This window comes from Zootoca vivipara, chromosome 10 (genome assembly GCF_965207765.1).
Source record: "Zootoca vivipara chromosome 10, rZooViv2.hap1.1, whole genome shotgun sequence".
Classification (NCBI taxonomy): Eukaryota; Metazoa; Chordata; class Lepidosauria; order Squamata; family Lacertidae; genus Zootoca; species Zootoca vivipara.
In genome coordinates this window covers 59,113,221-59,131,208 of record NC_142593.1, presented here as the reverse complement: position 1 = coordinate 59,131,208, position 17,988 = coordinate 59,113,221, and the positions used below count along the sequence as shown (strand labels likewise).

The following is a 17,988-nucleotide window of genomic DNA, read 5'->3' as shown; positions in this document are numbered from 1 at the left end:
CTGCCGATGCTAGGGATTGAACCAGGGACCTTCTGCATGCAAAAAGCCGTTGCCCTAACACTGAGCTCTGGGTCTTTCCCCTTCTTGTGTGCTAGGTCCTTGTCTGTATTAAAGTAGCTTCATCTACATTTTCAAGAATTCTTTATTGTAGTCCTGTAAGGAAGGTCAGTATTATCAACCCTATAGTGCAGATAGGCAAGGTGGCTGCTTGCCCAGTGAACTAATGGTAGAGCCAGGTGTGGTTTTTTAAACTATGAATGTCCCGGTTGAGAGCTTGCTGACCTACACACCCAGTCCTGTGCATGCTTACCCAAAAGTCCAGGTATTTTTCTCTCATTAGTAGTGTTTATGGTTTCCCTCTGCCCAGCCCACTGATTCCTATATGACGTGGGCACAGAATTCCGGTCAGGGAAATGAGTGTTTGGCTGCCTTGATTCCAGGCTTTTGCGGAAGGCCTATAAAGTGCTTTGCTGCTTTTGCTTTCTGTAAAGAGCGAGGACCCCCCCCCAATGTTTCTGGGGTTTTTTTTGGGAGGGGGGAACCAATGCAGAGACAAAGAAAACAGTTCTGTCTCCCCTCACATTGTCTGTATTTTACGAGCACTGGAGGAGTCGGGTGGGATCTTTGTGCTGGGCAAGAGCAGCAGAAGCCCGGGGAATTATGCACCCTGTGCACTCAAAATAAGATCATTCATAGCAATGGGCTTAAGCTCTAGGAAGGCTGACTTTGGTTGAACAGTGGAGAGCTTGTGCTGTGTGCCACACGTTTCCCTTCGGCTGCATCTTGGCAGTTGAATTTCCTTTGTGCGTTCAGCAGCCTCTGTGCAGTTGTCTGGTTGTGATAACTTGTCTGTTTTTCTGGCAACGCCGGCGTGCCTTTCAGCCAGAGATGTTCTGGCCTGTTAGACTGGGGAACCAGCATGTGGTTTTGCTTGTTGTGCGCCACTTTTGCCAAATCAAAGCACATTTATAGAATAAAACGCAAATTACGAAGTGCAGACTAGGATAACAGAAGCTGAACAGATTTCACAGCATCACTCTTTTCAGAGACAAACTTTTAAAGTAGTTCTAATCTTAAGAAATCCCTTCTCTCCGCCCCCACCCCCAGAAGCCTCATTTGGGAATGATTCCTCTTTTAAAAGCAATGTGTGTACCCTACAGTAATGCACAAATGCTTTCTTTAGTGGATTGTTTATTTATTTATTGCATTTATGTACCTTTAGTGGCTTATCAGAGGACATTATCTTCTCATGGTTGACATGATTTGTGGCCAGCAGTGATGTGCTTTTTTTTTATCACTGCACATTTCTTAACAAATAGCATAGAATAATATAATCTAGAAGCCCATTTGTCATTCTAATGGAATTAAGGCTGCAATCCAGCATAACTATATCTGCTTAAACCCCAGTGAACTCGGCGGGACTATGGGCTTGTATTGAAGATCAAGCACTAAAACCTTGGCTTGGCTGCTGCCACACTGCCTCTTTCTGTAAGGGCTTCGCTAGCAGTGCCACATTACAGATTTTTCAGTCTGGTGCAAATTAATATGAAGGCACAGACTTTTCTTCTGTTGGTCTTGATCTCAGGTCATTTTTGTGAAAGGTTGATTTACAATTGCTAAAACTTTAACCCTGGAGTGACCCAAATCTCACCTCCCCTGGCCATTGGCTATGTTAGCTACGGTAGGGCTAATGGAATCCAACCACATACAGAGGTTCACAAGTTCCCCACTCCTGCTTTAACCTGACGGAAAACAGATGGCCGAGATCGGGAGGGGGACGGGGACTTGCAAATCCTATGACAAAATCTGAATTTTTCAAAAGACAATAGCCAACACTTACTGCAGCCGGAGTTCTGCTATTGAAAGGTTTGGACACGAGATGGCAGCATCATACAGTGTGTGCTCTGCCCATCCCAATAGATACGAGAGATATTTCTTTCTCTAGATGTGTTTTCGGTCGCCAGGAAAAATTGGAAAGATGAATCCAGGTCCTGGGAGGAGCAGGGGCTTCACCCTACTTCATGAAATGGATATTGTGTTTGAATATACAGGCGCACACACCTGTTTCACGCTGGGAAACATTTTTCTTCTAAGCGGAACCTTTTTATTCTGGGCCAGAGAGGGCTGAGCTCTCCTGTTTTGCGTTTTTGTTTGTGAGGGTTCATCTGCAGCCCGGACTGCAAATCTCTCATCTCTTTTCCCTCCTGTACCCACAGTACAAAATGTCATTTGGAGGGGGAGAAAAATTAGTCCTAATGTAGCGACAAAACCGTTGCCTGGAGAGTGTGCCTGCTGAGAGGCAGAGACAATTTGAAAACAGTAATAAGTTTCTCTTGATATGATTATCTTTCCTGTGCTTTAAAGGGAGAGAATGGAGAGAACACTGTTTGTTCCTAATGGGAATGCCCTTGAAAGAACAAGTAGGGGAAATCAGGGGATGAGGAGAGGAAAAAGAATGATAAAATATATAGTGTGCGGTTAAGTTTTCAGATGTGCAGAGCAGAATCAGCTCCAGCTTGGGCTGAAAGAATTAGGGCTTTATAGCCAGCTTGGGGTGTTGCTAGGTCCATACCATGTTTCGGTGGGTGCAGAAGCTACCCTGGGGTAGGTGGTGTTAAGCATCACTCAATAAAATGTTGAGCTGAGTCTGTCTTTTCCCTTAGCTGGTTGCCAAAAGACTGTACTGTTCGACCTGCTGCTCAATGTATCCGTCACTACGCTGTGAATAGTCACCACCTTCCTTTGCAATGTTGTGCATATATATGGATATGTGTGTGTGCGTGCGCGCACAATACAATAAAAAAGGTGGCAGCTGGAACAAGGACACCAATAGCAATTGTAAACTACAGAGGGAGGAGTGCAGGGCACAATTGTGATGGAAGAACTTAAAAAGAGAAGAAGCCCGCTTGCTTTTGGACTCTTTTGTTGCTGTGTGTCCAACAATGAACAATACTAGATAGAAAGGCAACAGGTGTTGTCTACCTGTTGCATTGTACAGGGAGCAAATTTGTTCCCTTGAGGCTTAGGTTCCTGGTTTGGAGAAGCTGAGAGGGAAGTGTCACAACACATGTCTAGATACTACTGGAGTCAATGGTCATGTTGTATCCTGACACCTGTGACATGGCAAAATGTTGTTGTGTGGCTCTGGAAGTGGATTTTAGGTTGCTAGGTAGAAGGTTGAGAGCTGAAATGCTACTTGTTTCGTGTGCAGGACTAGCTAGGCAGATACAGTTGAGTAGTCTCACTGTATGGGTGAGATCATGGTTTGGATTTGTTAGGCACTGGGGAACATTTTGGGGACAAGCTGGGCCTGTAGAAGAGGCACAGGCTCCATTGGAGCCGGGATGTAACTAGACTGTTCAGACTTAAAATCAGAAAGGTGGCAGAGCAGCTTTTAAACTGACTGCTCAGGGAAAGCTGAGAGCACCATGGAGCATCAGGTTTGGAGCAGATAACAACCCAGGGATGTGAGAGAGAATATTTATGGTGGTCCAACTGGGGGGGAGGAGGGGTAGAAGTTAGCACTGAGTATACAGGGGCTTTCAGTAGCAATTCAAAGGGGCCGTAGCACTGTAGTGCCGCATGTCCATGCCAAAGACATTTGGAGAGAGAAAGATTGTATAGGTGTTTATATGCTAATGCTAGAAACCTGCAAGCCAAGATGGGCAAGCTGCAGTGCTTAGAGAGCACAGATACCTATGTGGGCATAATTGGAACCTGGTGGACTGAGCCAGTGGGACATGTTTATCTCGGGATACATACTCTGTAGGAAAAACAGGGATGGTGTACGAGGGGTGGTGTTGCATTGAATGTCAAAAAGGGCACAGAGTCCAGCAATCTAGAAACCCCCAAAGGGACAGTCTCCACCACAGAATCGTGGGTAGTGAATTACTTAGTTATTTAATAATGCAGTACTGAGGACCTGACCAAAATACCCAGGGAGATTGTGATATGGAAAATGAGATAAAGGAGAGGCATCTAAAACATGCAGTAATAAGTGACTTCAACTACCCTGAGATAGACGTGAGTGCATGTTCCATTCATGAGAAAGAGCTGAGATCCCTGCCTTGCAGGGGGTTGGGCTAGATGATCCTCAGGGTCCCTTCCAACTCTACAGTTCTATGTTTCTTTGATTCCAGATGTCCTTAATGACAGTGCCATAAAACCGTTGGTCATAGAACCACAAGCAGAGGGCTATCAGCCCTGGGGTAAATCTTAAGTGGTGCCCAGGACCTAGCATGAGATGCAAGTGTTGTTGGAGCAATTGGGAACAGTGTTTCATAGTGGTACCAAATCCAACATATATGCACTTGCTAAGAAGATCCAACATGGTCACATTTGACTTCAAAAGAAGAGGCTTTCCTAAACTGAGGGGATTGGTAAAAATGAAGTTGAAAGGCAAAGTCATGAGGCACACCCAGGCCAAGAAGCCCCATGAGAAGAAAGAAGGGGTTTCTATATAAAATATATATTAGAATTTTAAAATTGTAAACCATTTTGGTGCCCTGGCAGAAGGATGGTTTATAAATGCAGTAAATAAATAGGTTTATGTTAATGTGGTTAATGAGCAGAAAAGATGCTTCAATTTGTTAGGCAGCTGTGGACAGGATCTTAAGGCCTTGACAGTTGCATGTGGTGGCAGCCTCCTAGGGAAACGGAATCAAAGTGGGCTTTAATCGTTAGAAGCAGCTCTTTGGATTGGGCCTGCAAACAGAGCCAGTGCAGCTGGCATAACATGGCCAAACTGCCCAGTTCCAGTTAATAATTTTGGGTGCTCTGCTCTTCACCAACTGCAGTTTCCAGACCATTTTAATAGGCAGCCCCATGTACAAAACATTGCAATAAGGTTTCTGTTGACTTTTTTATCTACCCAGGACGCCATCTAAAACCAGTCTACAGCAGTGATGGCCAAACGTGGCCCTCTAGCTGTTTTGGGACTACAATTTCCATCATCCCTGACCACTGGTCCTGTTAGCTAGGGATGGTGAGAGTTGTAGTCCCAAAACAGCTGGAGGGCCAAGTTTGGCCATCACTGGTCTACAGCTTTGTGAATATCAAAACTACATGGTTTACTTCTGCTTACCACCAACTATAGAATCTTGGTGTTTCGCCTATGTTGAAGAGTGGGTCTAGGCAACAGCTGGATATTATATTTCAAGAATGGGGAACCAACCATTGTTCACCCCAGAATTCCTTGGTGTGGCCTGAAACCTGCATAGTGGAGCCTCATTGGAATGTGTGCTAGCTTCCATCTGCGTTCCATCTTAGGGCTGTGACTCAGTGCAGACTTCTACACCAGCCAACTCCCCTCCCTTTGAGACGAAGAGTTGTGGAGGTCTCAAAAGCTTCCAGTTATTTATGACATTTTGGTTCTCCATAAGCAGTATTCGAGTTTTTCTTACTCGCCAACATGGCTTAGAATCCTGGATTTTTGCAGTACCAAATGGATTCATAATTTCAAACTGGGGATCCTTAAAATAGCTTAGCCATGATGGTTCAAGGGATAAACAGCAATACAGCTTTCCTGTTTCTTTGTGTGAGGCAGGTGAAGGCATCGCAACCCCCTGTGCTGACTGTCCCTCTGCTAATTAGCTGATGCTTTGACATTTGAGGCTTTATCAACTGTGTTAGCATCATAAATTTCTGTCCCTTTTGATTTAAAATATGAATCGAGCTTTTGACTTTGTTCCCACTGGAGAAGGGGCTGCCTGCCTCCTGGAATGAGACTAAAGCAGAGTTGAAGGAGACTGAAGGTACAGATGCAAGCATCCCTTCCCCCACCAGCCAATAAAAGAGAGAATAATTTCAGATAAGCTCAGCAATTTTGAGGCATTTCTTTGTTTGTACTGTATATTCCCAGTGCTTCAGCCATCACTACTGTCAGGGATGTGCTGTAATGGTAGGTAATAAATGCCCTGAAATTACTGAGATTATCTCTGGGCTCCTTTTATAACTTATATCTTTTTTTTTTTTTGGTATGGGTTTTTTACATGAAACCTCTCTTGACTAGCGAGTCCCTGGCAAATCCCTGGGTATCTCGCATGGTCTATTGCATTAGAGCAAGTCTGATGTATTATTCAAGCAAATCACTAATAAAAGATTTAAACCTTTCCCTATTTTTTTTTCCAGGCATAGTGGCTTCTTATTAGATTGCCAACTCTAATGCAAACAATACTGTGTTGTCCTTCTGTCCTCCATTTGTAACAGGGGAGGCAAAGACTTGTGCTCAGATCTCTTGAGTGAGGGAGAAGGGGGTGGGCGGGCAGAATCGCTGTCATCCTGAGTATTTGCCCAGGGGACCAGAAAGTGTGCGAAAGCATCACAGGGTGGGGATTAGTAGCTCCTCAAGTTTGAGAGGGTGTGAGACTGCCGGCTTCCCTTGCATAGAGAAGGAGGCTCTTGAGTTGCTGCCTTAGGGGCACAAACAATTCAATGACCCCTTGATGGTGCCTTCATAGCTGGCTTTTCCCATAGGATATGCAAGTTGCCCGCTGAGCATCAGATGCCTTTCTTGGATGCTAAATGCAGAACTTAAGGCATCTGTTGAGATTTGACTCAATTACAGCTCTTTTCAATCAAGAATCCTTAATTTAAATCCAAATGAAGGAAGTCACGCAAACCTTTCTCTGGAAGACATTTTTTCCCTTGTTTAAAAAAAGAACATCTCCTGGTGACTTGGATTTTCTTTCAAGCTTTGACTTTGCATGTAACTTCAAAATTATTTCCCCCCACGTATTTAAAAACTTAAAAAAAGAAAAAGCTAGGTACCCAAATTCTGTGGAAAGAAAACCCCAGTTCTGCAACCTGTATAAATTGAGGAGGCATGCAGAATTTCCCCCTTAATTTGCATAACTTATTCTGCTTCTGTTGGTCTTGGGGTGGGCAGCACAGTTATGGCACAGTACCATGTGCCTGATACCAGATCCACTCTTGTACCTGAAGTTAAAGTAGTACTCAGGTGTCTGCTCTGCCCAGCTGGGGAAGGAGGCACTGCCAGGCTGGACAAATAGCTAATCCCTCCTGAAAGGGGATGTGCAGCAACATCTTTACTGTGGTACCCTGGTTCTCGAACTTAATCCGTTCCAGGAGTCCATTCGACTCCCGAAACGGTTTGAAAACCAAGGTGCGGCTTCCGATTGGCTGCAGGAGCTTTCTGCACTTAAGCGGAAGCCGCGCCGGACGTTTGGCTTCCCAAAAACATTCGCAAACCAGAACACATCCAGGTTTCCGGTGTTCCGGAGCCAAATTGTTCGACAACTAATCCGTTTGAGAACCAAGGTACCACTGTACTAGGTGAACGCTATCCTGAGTGAACTTTAGGGCTTTTAGTTAGCTCAGGCTGGGCTTTTTCTTTGAACTCACACAATCTTTTGGAACATTTTAGTTTTAGGCAACTCTAACAAGTTGTGTCAATTGTCATTGGGCTGCAGTAGAGAAGGCTGTCCCTCCTACCTAGCAAGGGCATAAGAACTGCCTTCCAGAGTAAGGTTCGAGCATTTCCTTTTCAAGAGCAATTAGCAGCCAGATGTTTTTGCAAGTCCACAAGCAAGGGCACCTAGAAACTGACTATCCCCTCCCATCCAGGGTTCTTGATAAGGAGGGGTTGTGACAGATCAAACAGGAAGAACGTTTAGCTGAAGATGCAGGGACCATTGAGATAGGTCCCCTTGCCCATAGTGTCAGGGCATTCCTTCAACAAAGTTGGTTAGTCCCTCAAATTAGAAGATGGTTTGGAAGTTGGCTAGCTTGTCTACCTGAAAACAATAAGAATCAGAAGCGGAGGGACTGTTGCCCTTATTTATCAATCCCAAGGAAAACTAGAAGTTTTAAAACTGCCTGTGTCTTTGCCTTAATATTTGGCTAATGATTGCTCGCCTGCGGTGTCTGAAATGAGGTTTGATTAACCTTATTAGCTGGAGAAAGAAAATGGCTTTATGGAGGACCATGTGTAGGTGTATCTGGGCTTCCTCACACAATTCAAAGCTCCTTTTGTGTTGCCTGCAGAAAGAGCAGTTAATCTTCATGCAAGGCACAGTTGGGTTTCTTTATAAAATACTTTAAAAATAAAAATAAAAAAGGAGCTTTTAAGACTATCAGCTACATTTGCAATTACCTCTGGCTGACCAGCTTGATAGAGCTAAGCAACAGGGAAAGAAGAATTCTCCAGCTTGGAAAATTGCTGAGCGGGAGAACAGGTGTGAAAATGTTCTGCTGGATGGGTTTGGTAAGATCCACACAACTTTGGCACCCGGAAAGGTAAGCTGCAAGGGAAGCCAAGAGAAGTATGTTGGTGAACCATTGGCGAAAACTGCACAAAGTGTGTGCTTGGATTTTTTGGGGGGGGGGAGAAGAAGAGGGAGAAGCTGAATCCTTTTTCCTCCCTGGTTCTGTACAGCCTTATCAGTGTCCAATGAATATTGTTCTGCAAGCATATTTCTTATTTCATGCTTCATTTTCTCTTCTCCCAGAGCAAGAGGTGCAATAAAGCACTTTGCCTTATAAGCACCTGGGGATATGGTGTCAAAAGGAATATTTGCTTTTGCCGTAGCTATAGAAAAAAAAAAACCCTGAGCTTAACTAAGGTATATTCTCTCTCTTTTTTTATCCTAACCTGTTTGTGATGAAGGAGTGTAAAATAAGAGAACAGTAAAAATAAAAGAAGAAGAAAAAGCTGATGTGTAACACACAAACACCCACCCACACCCACGTGTTTTTTTTAATTCATTTTTTTACACTTCTCCATGGATAGATGGATGGGGCTTTTTTTTGGGGGGGGGGGAGTCTCTGTCCAGTCTCAACTTGAGAGGAGACATGAGGAAATGAAGAAGAAGAAGAAGAAGAAGAAGAAGAAGAAGAAGAAGAAGAAGAAGAAGAAGAAGAAGAAGAAGAAGAAGAAGAGATAAGAGAAGCTAAAGTAACAGGGGAAGAATATATTCAGATGCAATTAATAAGTACTTAGGGCTAGTTTCAACAGGGCATGTGGGTTGCTGCAGCCACTTTGGAAAAATCCCCACAGGAGTCACTGGCAAGATTGGCATGGGCCATGGCTGTGAACTTTTAACATGCCACGGTGCATAAGTCGCCTCAATGAATCCTTTGGTCCATTCACAGGCTCTGCCTTCATGTTTTCCAACACCTCTCTGCACCCATGAAGGCCTATAATTATTCTAACCAATCTAATTCTAATTCTTACGGCACCTTAAAGATTAAACAATTTATTATGGCATAAACTTTTGTGGACACAAGCCCACTACATGAGATGCAGCTCAATGGGCAGGATTCAGGTAATGAATCCTGCCAGCAGGAGTCTATGCAAGGACTCTGAATCATAGAATTGTGGAGCTGGAAGGGACCCAAAGGGAAATCTAATCTAGCCCACTGCAATGCAACTTCTACTAGCGCGGTTCCCCCATGTCCTCACACTGTGTTCCCCAAAATTTGCACGGGGGTCAGGAAAAGCCCCAGAACAGTGCATGGAGGAAGGAGAGTGGGAATGGCTCTGACTGCAAAGCTGGAATGCTTGTGCTGATGGAATGATTGCCATAGTGTTATGTTGAATTCCGATCGTTGATTATTTCTGCTACTAGAGACTAACATGGAAACCCCTCTGGGGGTAGAAACAGAAGAAAACATGAATCTGAGATTTTGAGGATTCTGTACCAGTTGTACAAATCCAGTTAATTTATTTGTCTCCCTAACTTTTGCAACTTTATTGTTTTCACCATCCTGAAAGTCTTCGATTGGGCAAGTAATAAAGTTAAAAAGAAATTCATTGTCTACACCTCCTCCTATTCATAGATTTCATTGATGTTGGCATCTGAGCAGTTTCTTTCTGCCAAAGAAAGAAGCCAGCATCCTATTTTTAAAAAGTGTCCCGTCTTTGGCAATGAGAACATCACATTACTACAACTACTGATGGGGTGTGCAACATACATTACATATTTTTTGTGTTTTATATTGTAAAACGCCCAATGTTCCTCAAATGAAGGGCAGTATAGAAAATAGATAGATAAGATAGATAGATAGATTAATTCATTTTCCCAATGCTTTATTTTTTCCATGAAGATTTTTTTGTCCCCGTTTTGTGAGTTCATTAGAAACAATGGATGGGTGCCAATTGCAAGTACAATACTGGGCAAGCTTGGCAGTTTCAGCATTTTTAGCTTTGTTTGCTAAATACAAGTAAAATAAACATGCCAAATTAGATCACTCTCCAGGGCATCAGAACATTTTATAATGCAAATTAGCTGATGCAAACTACCTAGAAAATTTCGGGGGCGGGAGGATCTGATTCAGTATTCTCTGTACTGGCCCGTGCCAAAGCAACCTCCTCCACCTGCAAAAGTACTTCTTACTCCTATTCCATTGCTTGCCTGGTGGGTAAAAATGCAACAAAATGGTGTAGAGGGCCAGTTTCTATTCTAGTGTGCTGCACCCTAGTTTACTGAATAAGCTACAGTGCTGTACATTTCCTTTCGCATAACCCCAAGATGAATTTTGATTGCATTTGGAAAGGTCAGTGTTTGCACTTAAGCCTTGCCTTGAGTATCCTTCAGACTCCATACAGTTGGACTGGAGGAAAATAAAATCCAAGTGAATGGTGGTTTTCAGAGCGCAAATATTTGCAAACGGGTTTCCTCAGCTTGGGAAGTTTGCTTATGCTTACAGACTTACACAGATCCCATCAGTAAGAAGTGAAAATTAACACATTCCCCCATGAAGCTGTATTTGCCAAGGAAAAGTGGAAGAAGCTAATATGTGGTTTGTTCCCTTATGGGAAAGGGAATAGGGTGTATCCGAGTTCCACCTCTTTGGCACAAATGGGTATGGTGTTGAGATGCTCCAGAACTTCCTATGTCAGGGGTGTGGAACCAGAGGCTCTCATGATGTTGGATTCCAAAACCCATCAGCACCAGCTGGCATGGCCGATGGTGCCGGGTTGATGGGAGGCAAGGTATGGCAACATCTGTAGGGTCCCCCATCTTTGCTTTAAATAAAACTGTAGAATATGTGCTCTGAATCTTTGCTCTGCCTTTGTGACACTCTAGGAAAGCTCAAACTAGTTGTCTGTTGGGCCAGAGAGGCTTGCTGTGACATAGATTGAAAACTCCTGTATTTTAGGTAAGGATGCCACGGTGGCAAAGGGAGCACATTGATGCTTACCATTTCTTTCCCTTTTAAAAAGAAGGACCACTTCGCTCAGCAGCTCTGCAGGGAACAGGCTGGTGGTGTGACCCTGTACTCACTGTAGGAGCTGTTTGACAAAGAGATAAGCTGGTTGGGAAAATGACAGCATCTGCTGTGTTCCTTGGGGTTTTTAAAGGACACATGGAGAACATTTGCCCATGGTTGCATTAGGTGCTATAAATCCATCTCAGGGTAGAAAAGGAGATCTCCCCTTGCTTTCAGACTGTGACTCAAGGAACCCAGGTGTTCCTCAAAGAGTTCATCAGTCATTAACAGATTTCTTTGAAAAATGGCACAGCTTCTGGGGATGTTCTAGAGCAGGTATTTCCAACTTTTTCAGACCCAGGACCCACTTTTAATCCAAACATGCGTTTGGGGACCTCTTAACCTTTTACCATATATTTGCATGGTGGTAGTGCTTCTGTTGGAAGACACCTTGGGTTAGGCTGTGACCTGCTATAGGTCCTGACCCACCACTAGGAGACCTGTGTTGTAGAGCACACATGTATTTCGTGCAAGGCAGCAGCGAAGCAGGTTTTGGCTTGCTCCCCATTGTGTGCTCTGTAAAACATGCCCCAGAAATACTCTGAGATTTGTGGGGTTTTCACTAAGGCAGATAAGCAGTACGGGGATGAGGAGCGCGGGGGGGGGGGGGAATTACACAGAAAATGTTCTCAGTGTTGGCATTTGAAAATCATTGGGCTACAGAAGAGCCCTCTTCAATTAGAGTAGAAATCAACCTCATCCAGCTTTCTTTTTTCCATAGTGGCCAACCACTATGTTAACATGGGTCAGGCAAGATCCTATGATTTGGGTCGTAACAGCTCCTTCAGTTCTGGGATTTGCTTCTGCTTGGTTTTCATTCTGGTAGGCACTGTGGTCGAAAGCAGTTCGAAAGCATGCCAGTGCAAGTAGATAAATAGGTACCGCTTTGGCGGGAAGGTAAATGGTTCGCCAGAAGTGGCCTAGTCATGCTGGCCACATGACCCAGAAGCTGTCTTTGGACAAACACCGGCTCCCTCGGCCTATAGAGCGATATGAGCGCGCAACCCCAGAGTCGTCCGCGACTGGACCTAACGGTCAGTGGTACCATTACCTTTAATATAGTTTTGGATGTGGCAATCAGTTTGTCATTTCCCTTCCACCTGATTTCCAGTCCAGCAAAGCCTAGATAGCGAACAGCCATACTCTTGATTCTGCAAGTGGAATGCAGAGTTTCCTCTTTGTGCTGGAAGGTACAGAAAACCGCATGAGAAAGGGCTCGCAGCTCTTGTCGAGGGACCCCCATTTTGGCTCAAAGACTTCCTCGCGTTGCCCCATCTCCAGTTTGCAAGTGAGGCTTTGCTTCACGTTTGTGTTCTCAGCCCTCCTGGCGAAGATGGCCTCTGCTTTGTAAATTGCTGTGCTGCCGGCTTTTGTCTAAGCTACAGTTGGAGAGCCTGCAGAAGCTTAGAAAGGTCTTGGCACTCTCATTCATTATTGCGGAATGTGGATTTGAGGGCACGCCTGTGTCGGTTTCGTTTCAACTCCCAACGCTTTTTGCGGGAAGCTTGGCCAAAGCGAGCTCTCGCCTTAATGTCATTCAAAAGCCTCATAGTAAACACATCATGTGGTTAACCTTTAATGCGGAGTAACATTTAAAAGAAAGAGTTTGCATCTTTAACTGCTAAATTACTACATAAATATTTAGGTTAGGTGCAAATAGGAATGCAGCATTATTTATGGGCCCACGTTTCCTTGGCATTTTCAGAGGCACGCTCATTGTGCTCCTAAACAAATGCAGTGGAAAGAGGTGCCTTAGGAAAATGGCCTGCTGATTCCAGAGCTTTGCAAACCTACAGAGAGAGAGAGTTGAGCCTTTTTCTGCCTTCCTTGCTCAGTCTCTTATTTTGCAGTTCTACTAAGATAACTTAAAATAGACACATATGAAGCTGCGTACTGTGCTTCTTCTCATTTGCACTTGCAGGTCACTTTCCACTTGTTGGCACCAAATCATAGTGCCTATTGGGATGTTTTTAAATCTCCATTTGAGATGCTTTTGCCCGTAGCCTGTGCCATTCATTGTGGTTTCTCTGTGTTGTATAGAAAGAGAAGGAGAAAGCAGTCAGTTGCACTAAATGTCATTGAAATCTGAGAAGCTCTTGTGTTGACTTGAACTTTGCTCTCACCTACCTCCTTCACCCATTCTGCTTCACCCCAGATCTCCAAAGCTATTTCTACTCCTTCCAACCTCCAGCTAGTTGTCTTTGTTTTGATTTTTGATTTTCTGTTTTTTATATTGCAATTTTATGTTATAAACCACCCTGAGATCTATAGGCATAGGGTGGTATACAAATGTAATAAATAACAGTAGTAATAATAATTAAACAGACCAGCAGAAGCCCTGGTGATTTATCTGTTGATGGGCACCCATTTCAGATTGCTAATGGGTTGGTGATCCTTCATCCCTCCCTATAACATGAAACTACTTTTTACATGAATGTCAGGTGAAAGCTAGTCTAGAACCTTCTTTGTGGCACCCTAGTTCTGTAGGTATAAACAGCATTTTATTTGTGAGAGCATTTAGACATTTGACCCTTTAGCCTGGAGAAGGGGGGCTGGTTCAGGGTTTAAACATATGCTTTATGCCTATGCCATGATTACAGGCCCAAGAGACTCTTTCTCTTGAAGTTGTAGAATCGTGACCACCCTAGTACATAGATTAATTGACCGTCAGTTCAGAAAAGACAAAAGTAAGTTTCTTGTTCTGCATCACTCAGTTACTACGCATGTTGGCCAAATAGAACCACCACCTTCAGAGACATTTTGTATGCCGGTTGTTTAGGACAAAGTGTGGTGCACAACTATTGCCTTCAGTCCGTGCTTGTTGGAAATGGACGTCTGGCCTTTGTTGAGAAGTGTGTGCCGGGTTAGATGAGCTTGATATGACCTGGCAGGCCTCTTCATTAGCCTTGCTTTTGTCAAGGACTCTGCATACTGGGCTCAGTGTCTTCCCAAACCCATTATGGTATGGAATTGACCACTCTGGAGTAAGTTGTTTGAACACCCTGACCTTAGAAGGCTCCCGACGGCAGAGAACTCCTTATCTCGCTTTTTTCCTTTTTTTTTAATTCACCAGCTTGTAAATGTTAAAACTAAACAAAGCTGGAAACCAGAAGATGACTTGGGATTGCGGTGCTAATGGTTCTGCCTCTTCCTTTCTCAACCTGCTATAACTCGGAGACAGGAACCCTTGTGAGACCGAGGAAAGCTGCTGTCGTCCGTCTTCAGGTTTCTCTCTACAGAGAAGTAAGTGTTCCTCCAAAGCGACGTCTGACAGCCTGAGTTATAGGGAACATTTCAGCGTCTACTCTTTGTACGGAAGAAGGCAATTTACTCGTAGCAGCAGCAGCAGCAGCAGCAGCAGCAGCAGCAGCAGCAGCAGCAGCAGCAGCAGCAGCAGCCTCTTCTTCCTCCGCCTCCACACCCTCTTTTCATGCAGTGTTACTTGAGAAGTTGGCATTGTAAATGATGTAGCAATGTGCATGTATTAATGAGGGGTATAATAGGCTTCGGCAGAACTGGCCGATAAGATGTGTTAATCTTGTATATTAAATAGTCCTACAACAATGAACCTTATAATGAGGTTGTTATTAAATCTTTTCTTTGCTGGCTTTGATTCAGGACAACTGGCGTTCTTTGGTTTGGCACATTCTTAAGGCTGGGTTTTTTCAGAGGCGGAAGTAGGGAAATGGCCTTAACTAGGTTTGGCACATGGGATGGTAATGTGAGGCTTTTCTCTCTCTGTGCATTCGCTGTCTTGTTGGCAGCGAGTGCTAGCGCCCCCCCTCCCCTCACAGAGGATTTGTCAGTATGACCTCGACTCCCGTCTCAGCGCTATGGCTCTCTCCCTACCCTCCCAACCCCATCACAAGCGCTGTAAACAGATTGTGTTCTAATAAGGTTAGAAAAGCTGTCAAAATAGCCGCTGTTTTGAAAGAGGAAATTGCAGCATACTCAAGCGAATGCCGTGCTGGATGGTTCTAATGAGAGCAGTCCGGAGACAGTTAGCTTTGTGGTACCTCTGAAAGGGCAGGACTTATTGGCTTGTATGGGCACCCTTGTTTAGCAGCAGCTGTGCTCTGCACCGTACCAGTGGCTGATTTGTCTCAATCTGAAAGACTTTTCGAGGCGCAGGGCTTAGAAATGAGGCAATAACATCAACCTAATGGAAAATGTGCCCAGATTTATTTATTTATTTTGGTGTGTGTGTGCGCGCACATACGCACACATACAGGGAGTAAGTGTTTGTAAGAGACTGTCTAATATAACCATCCTTTCTAAGGCTTACTGTAGTGTCCTGTTTGGCTTCTCTAGAGTGTGGCTTGGCTTTCTTCCTCCACGCTCATTTCTGCAGCCCATACTGTGTTCTGGTGAGGGCCAAGGGCACATTGTTCAGCACTGCTGCAGAAGTTCTGTCCCGTACTTGGATGCTAGACCACTTAGGAACCCTGTATACACATCTTTCACCTTCCTGGAGAGAAGGTGGAATCTGAATGTCATAATTGGTTGCACAAAAATGTGAATAAGCTGGTGGTTGGCTGATGTTCTTTAGTGAGGGAAGAGCCCTGATTTAATTGATGGGCTCCTTTCCTCATTTTTCAGCTTGCAGTTTTTGTCGAATCGCATTAGCGGATGTGACTTCAAGGCAGTCTCTTGCGAGAAGATGCAACTGAATGCAAGATGGTGGGCGGGTTAGGCAGCAAGCTTAAGGTGAAGGATTCTTACCCATGCCTCCCTATTTCTAAGGCGAGGGTTTTGATTATCATAGCTTCATACATTACATCGAAATCATCTTTGGCAAACGTCTATCAAAATTCTCTTTAAAAAGTTCCTGCAAGAAATTGATTCTGTGTTGAAGAGTATAGGCAGCTACTCAGTGAAGTGAAAGAGAGAGAGAATCTGCTCTAGTTTCAATCTCATTTTTTTCTCCTTGGTCCATGTGGAAAGATTTATGTGCATAAATTTGTTGAGAACCAGGATGGCAGTTTCCATCTAGGAAGCCTCAAATGCCAGGGCCCTTTTCCAACTTCATTCATGTTGCAAGTTTTTGGTATATCCATGTTCCTTCCCAGAAATAAGTGAGTTATAGCATCAAAGAGGTACCACTTCTACTAACCATGCATAGCACAACCTTCCCCCTGCAGTGACTGGGCAGCAGAGAGAACCAAACACTAGTACTGCACAGTGCCCCCTTGTCCTGCTCACTTGCTAGTCGTCTTCTTGCTCAGTGGCAAAACCTATGTGCTTTTCATGTAGAATATTCTACATTCAATCTCTGTTAAAGGATCTTAGGCAGCAGTGCTACCACCCGAGGCTTTGAAGACCTGCTATCAGAGGAAACATTGCTTGGTGAAATAGATCAATGAACTCTCTAAACGTAAGGCAGTTCCACATGTCCCTTTATTCTGTCCTCCCCACACCTGGTGTCCTCCATGTGTTTTGTGCTATGGCTCACGTCAGCCCCAGCCAGGATGGCCATTTACCTTTTGCCAGCTTTGGTTGGTGCACCAACTGCGGCTGTTCCTGGACTAGGTAGAGTCTGGCCATAGTGATCCACGCATTGGTAACTGCGAGGCTCAACTGCTGCCATGCAATCTGTGTAGGGCTGCCTTGGAAGCTGGTCTGGAAGCTGCAGGTGGGGCACAATGCAGTAGCATGGCAGTGTGGGGCAGCCTATAGGAAACACATTGCATTTACTGGCTGCCAGGCCAGATTTAAGGTGCTTATACTGACATACAAAGCCTGAAGTAGCTAGATAACTGGCCAAGTGTCTTCTGCCATATAGACCTGCCTTTTATTTGAGATCTCCTGGGGCTACTGTCTTGCTGTCTTGGCAGCAATGTGGGAGAGAACATTCTCAGGACAAGCCCTCAATTTCTGGAATTACCTCCTCTCCCAAATCAGGCTGGTGCAAACTATTGTGAGTTTTCAGTTCCTGCTGCAGACCTATTTATTTACCTAGGCATTTGGGCGATTTACTTCTGTGTTTGTTTGTTTTTAATAAAAAGTGTTCTACTGTATTTCCATTCCCTTTTTATTATAATGTTTCCCTCCCCCATAACCTGCTATAGGATGCCTTCTTGCTAACACTTTAAATCTATATATAAATGAAACATGTGGAGGGCACCAGTTGGGGAAGGATGCTGTCCTCTAGTTCTCTATTGCCATGGCTTCCAGGATATAAGGTTCATCCTTTGGCTTTTTCAGACATAACTGCTGCCAATTCTTAGATCCTTTGTATCCCTGTTTCTTAAGTGAATGCTCTCATCAAATTGCAGAACCAACCCAGGTAGATGAATTCAAATAGTCATGGATGAATGCCATTAATGTAAATTGGAAGTATCATTATCTGCTGAGAACTTCCAAAGATAAATATGTGAATCTAGAAATATGCAGGTGTGTGTTTGGAGACAAAGAGGATTTTTCAAAACGAGAGCCTCAGCCTTCACTTGGCTGAAGAGCAGGCATCTTGCTTTCGTGATGGTGAAAATAGCCTTGAGAGCATCTAGATAAAAGTAAAGGTACCCCTGACCGTTAGGTCCAGTCGCAGACGACTCTGGGGTTGTGGCATTCATCTAGCGCTATAGGCTGAGGGAGCCGGCGTTTGTCCACAGACAGCTTCCGGGTCATGTGGCCAGCATGACTAAGCTGTTTCTGGCGAACCAGAGCAGCGCACGGAAACACTGTTTATCTTCCTGCCGCTGCGGTACCTATTTATCTACTTGTATGCTTTTGAACTGCTAGGTAAGCAGGAGCTGG

At 44.3% G+C, this 17,988-nt stretch overlaps 1 protein-coding gene and 1 long non-coding RNA gene across 9 annotated transcripts in view; both read left to right on the top strand.

The window, feature by feature from the left end:
• The window catches only part of KIAA1328 (KIAA1328 ortholog), a 200,859-nt gene that overhangs the window by 54,421 nt on the left and 128,450 nt on the right, over window positions 1-17,988 (top strand). The gene's annotated exons all lie outside the window — the stretch shown is intronic.
• The window catches only part of LOC132592815 (uncharacterized), a 45,715-nt gene extending 27,727 nt beyond the window's left edge, over window positions 1-17,988 (top strand). The window contains exon 2 of the long non-coding RNA XR_009558340.2: window positions 1-17,988. This exon is cut by the window's left edge and continues 19,989 nt beyond it. This is a non-coding gene — a long non-coding RNA (uncharacterized LOC132592815).